Source organism: Nomascus leucogenys, chromosome 5, assembly GCF_006542625.1.
Source record: "Nomascus leucogenys isolate Asia chromosome 5, Asia_NLE_v1, whole genome shotgun sequence".
Taxonomy (NCBI): domain Eukaryota; kingdom Metazoa; phylum Chordata; class Mammalia; order Primates; family Hylobatidae; genus Nomascus; species Nomascus leucogenys.
Window position 1 is genome coordinate 6,162,062 of NC_044385.1, and position 4,688 is coordinate 6,166,749.

At 50.7% G+C, this 4,688-nt stretch overlaps 1 pseudogene; it reads right to left on the minus strand.

Moving 5' to 3' along the window:
* Positions 1-510: 510 nt before the first annotated feature.
* Positions 511-4,022, minus strand: LOC100602857 (annotated as a pseudogene).
* Positions 4,023-4,688: the final 666 nt, after the last annotated feature.

Consider the following 4,688-nt stretch of genomic DNA (forward strand, 5'->3'; position numbering starts at 1 on the left):
GTGGGACGTTGAGGACATTGTCCACTGGGCTCACTGGCCACTTTTAAAGTTCCAGAAACAGAGGGCTAGCTGGTCCCCTGGAAGTTCGGTACACAGGAAAAGCCAAGGCTTGCCTTCAGGAGCAGGTTTCCCACCACATAGCTGCCCAAAGCCCAGGGCAGCCTCAAGTTCATGTGAAGCCTTCCCGCCATGTCCACAGCCCATGCTGACCCCTCCCGGAGCCACTGGAATGCTTGTTCCTGGGCATGTGATAAGCCCAAGACAGCTGCAGCCTTGCAGGACCACTGTGCCCATCTGGCAGCACCCAGAGGGCTGATAGAAAGAGGTAGGAGGTGTAACCAGATGCTGTTAGGATGCCTTATCAGGTAAAATCACATTCTATGAAAACGCTTTAAAGTGCAACAGGAAGAGATGTAAAGACACAAAGAAAAATTGCGTAGTGACACATGGCTTTCAGAACACACCAAAGAATCCACACTGCTTCCCCCCTTTACCCAGAAAAGGAAGTTTCTAGTCCACCTCCTCCTCAGCAGACTCCTCAAACTCCTCCTCCTTGGCCGTGGCATCCTGGTACCCTGCCATAAGATTTTTCAGGTTGCTCTCGGCCTCGGTAAATTCCATCTCATCCATGCCCTCGCCCGTGTACTGGTGGAGGAAGGCCTTGTGCCTGAACGTGGCTGTGAACCGCCCCATAGTACACTTGAACAGCTGTTGGATGGCTGTGTTATTACTGATTCCAGTGGCCGATATTTCTAGCCCCTTGGATGGGATGTCACAGGTGGCTGTTTTTACATTGTGAGGGAGCCGATGAGCAAAGTGGCTGCTGTTCTTTTGAAGACTGAGCATCTGCTTGTCCACCTCCTTCATGGACATGTGACCTCTGAAAATGGCAGCCACCGTTAGGTAGCAGCCATGACGGGGGTCACAGGCAGCCATCATATTCTTAGCATCAAACATCTGCTGGATAAGCTCAGCCACCATCAGGGCCTGGTACTGCCGGCTGCCCCGGCTGGTCAGTGGAGCAAAGCTAGGCATGAAGAAGTGCAGCCGGGGAAATGAGACCATGTTCGTGGCCAGCTTCCGCAGGTCAGCATTCAGCTGGCCTGGGAAGCACAGGCACGTGGTGACTCCACTCAAGGTAGCAGATACCAGGTGATTCAAGTCACCATAGGTGGGTCTGGGCAGTTGTAGGGTTCTGGAACAAATATTGTAAAGCGCTTCGTTATCAATACAAAAGGTCTCATGTGCATTTTCTATGAGCTGGTGGGTTGAGAGGATGGCATTGTAGGGCTCCACCACAGCGTTGACACCTTGGGCAAGAGCAGGACGCTGAACGTGTTTATGATCCTGTCTGGGTACTCCTCCTGGATCTTACTGAGTAGAGGGGGACCCATCCCAGACCCAGTCCCCCCACCCAGGGAGTGGGCCAGCTGGAAACCCTGCAGGCAGTCACAGCTCTCAGCTTCCCACCTCACAGTGTCCATCACCGACTCCATCAGCCCTGCACCTTCTGTGTAGTACCCCTTGGCCCAGTTTTTCCCGGCCCCACTCTGACCTGTAAGACAGTATAGCTGGTCACTTGATGGCCAGGTATGCGGTCATCAGTGGTCACTGCCACAATGCAAAAAAGGGCCAAGTGTCACACGTGAGGTGAAAGCACCATTCACCCTACAGGTGGAGCAGGTGGACCCCCTCCCCCAAAGTTACAGGACAGCAGCCTCCCCTGTTAGAAATTAAGTCAGTAAAACACCAAAAGCAATAGCAACAAAAGCCAAAATTGACAAATGGGACCTAATTAAACTAAAGAGCTGCTGCACAGCAGAAGAAACTGTCAGAGTGAGCAGACAACCTACAGAATGGGAGAAAATTTTTACAATCTATCCACCTGACAAAGGGCTAATACCCAGAATCTACAAAGAACTTAAGTTTACAAGAAAAAAGCAACCCCATCAAAAAGTGGATAAAGGATATGAATAGACACCTCAAGACATTTATGCAGCCAACAAACATGAAAAAATGCTCATCACTGGTCAGAGAAATGCAAATCAAAACCACAATGAGATACCATCTCACGCCAGCTAGAATGGCAATCATTAAAAAGTCAGAAAACAGATGCTGGAGAGGATGTGGAGAAATAGGAACACTTTTACACTGTTGGTGGGAGTGTAAATTAGTTCAACTATTATGGAAGGCAGTGTGGCGATTCCTCAAGGATCTAGAACCAGAAAATACCATTTGACCCAGCAATCCCATTACTGGGTATATACCCAAAGATTATAAGTCATTCTATATAAACACATGCACACGTATGTTTATTGTGGCACTGTTCACAATAGCAAAGACTTGGAACCAACCCAAATGCCCATCAATGATAGACTGGGTAAAGAATGTGGCACATATACACCATGGAATACTATGCAGCCATAAAAAAGGATGAGTTCATGTCCTTTGCAGGGACATGGATGAAGCTGGAAACCATCATTCTCAGCAAACTAACACAGGAACAGAAAACCCAACACCACATGTTCTCACTCATAAGTGGGAGTTGAACAATGAGAACACATGGTCACAGGGAGGGGAACATCACACACGGGGGCTTGTCAGGGGTTGGGGAGGGATAGCATTAGGAGAAATACCTAATGTAAATGACAGATTTATGGGTGCAGTAAACCACCATGGCACATGCATTCCAATGTAACAAACCTGCACATGTTCCCCAGAACTTAAAGTATAATTGAAAGAAAAGAAAAGAAAAGAAAGAAAGAAAGAAAGAAAGAGAAAGAAGGAAAAGAAAGAAAAGAAAGAAAGAAGAAAAGAAAGAAAGAAAGAAGAAAAGAAAGAAAGAAAGAAGAAAAGAAAGAAAGAAAGAAGAAAAGAAAGAAAGAAAGAAGAAAAGAAAGAAAGAAAGAAGAAAAGAAAGAAAGAAAGAAGAAAAGAAAGAAAGAAAGAAGAAAAGAAAGAAAGAAGAAAAGAAAGAAAGAAAGAAAGAAAGAAAGAAAGAAAGAAAGAAAGAAAGAAAGAAAGAAAGAAAGAAAGAAAGAAAGAAAGAAAGAAATTAAGGCAGGAGCCAAACCTGAGCCTAACAACAGACCTCGTTGCAGGTGGCTCCTGCCCATTCCCAAGGAAAGCAGCAGCCACTGTTCCCACTCAGCTCCCTGCAGGGAGATTACATCAGCAGCTCCTCTCCTCTGGCAGACACCTGCGCCTTCCTCCCAAAGCCCGTTGAGGAGAGGGAGATAGAGCGACTCAGAGGACAGGAGGGTGTTGAGGGGCCCTGGCTCCACAATTCCCAGGGCCATGACCTTGAGGCACTCCTTGACTTTAAGCTGCCCTGGCTAAGGAGCCGCACCCCAGTCTTTATCCACAACTCACCGAAGATGAAGTTGTCCGGCCTGAAGATCTGCCCGAAGGGCCCGGAGCGCACAGAGTCCAGGGTGCCCGGCTCCAGATCAACTAGCACAGCGCGGGGCACATACCTGCTACCCGAGGCGGGCGGAAGGGCATCAGCGAGGGGAGGGCCGCTGTGCCCAGGAGGGCAGTGGGGGAAGGACTGGGGTCTCACCGCTGGTCTCACTGTAGTATACGTTGACACGCTTCAGCAGCAGGTCCCTGTCCCCGCGGTAGGTGCCAGCAGAGTCGATGGCATGTTCAACAGAGATCACCTCCCAGAACTGCGAGAGACACGAGGGGCCAGAAAAGCCAGGGCTGAGTCAGGACAGAGAGCCAGAGGCGCCCCAGCCCCTCTCCCACCTCCACCTCCACCTCCACCCCCACTCCCACCCCCACTCCCAGGCCACCGGGTCCCTGAGGGTCCGCCCTGGCCTCCTGGCCAGCCTCCCAGCTCCACCGGGTCCGGGGCAGGGAGCCCAGGGACGGCAATGCAGGGGCACCGCCCGCGCCACTGCCAGCATCTTCCCCGGCCACCCGGCAGGCCCGCGCTGGGCCCTCATGGGCTCCCCGCCAACCTTGGCGCCGATCCGGTTCCCGCACGGCCCCGTCTGCGTGAGCACAATCTCCCTCATGGCCAAGGCCGGAGGAGCAGACAGACGCGCAATGACAGGACCCGCGCTCCACCAACGCTGAAATAGCCCCGCGCCCACCTCCCCCAGCCTCAGATTAGGCTCCCAGAATAAGCAACAGCTTCACTTCCACACAGGTGTACCCACCTGTGAATCCCTTGGCGTTTAATGGCTGTTGGAGAGGTCAGGTGACCTTGCCATGGTCCTTTCCACGTTGGGGAAGGCTGGTCAGCTGGAGAAATTCCTCCCACGTCTTTAGTAAGACTAAATCCCTAGCTGAGCTGAAACGGAATTTTCCTCCCCTGTGGGAGGGGAAGCCTCTTGTTTCCATACTCACAGATTGCCTTTGCACCTGTCCTAGATTGATGACATATTTTTGTAACTGATGAGTCCTTTCATCTATTAGGAGATCTGTGGTTAGGAAAGACCTTCCATATGACTCAACAGGACTTAATTATAAGTTTTCCTTTGGAGCAGGTCAAACCCGCAGTAAGCTATGGGTGTTAGGGATAGTCAGGACTCTGACTTAGCTAGAGTCTTCTTTAGAGTGCGATTAGCCCTTTCACCTTTCCAGAGGACTGTGGCCTCCACGCAGAGTGAAGGTGATATTGGATTCCTAAAGCTGAGGATAGGTGTTGGGATATGCCTGCTATGACAGATGGGCCACTG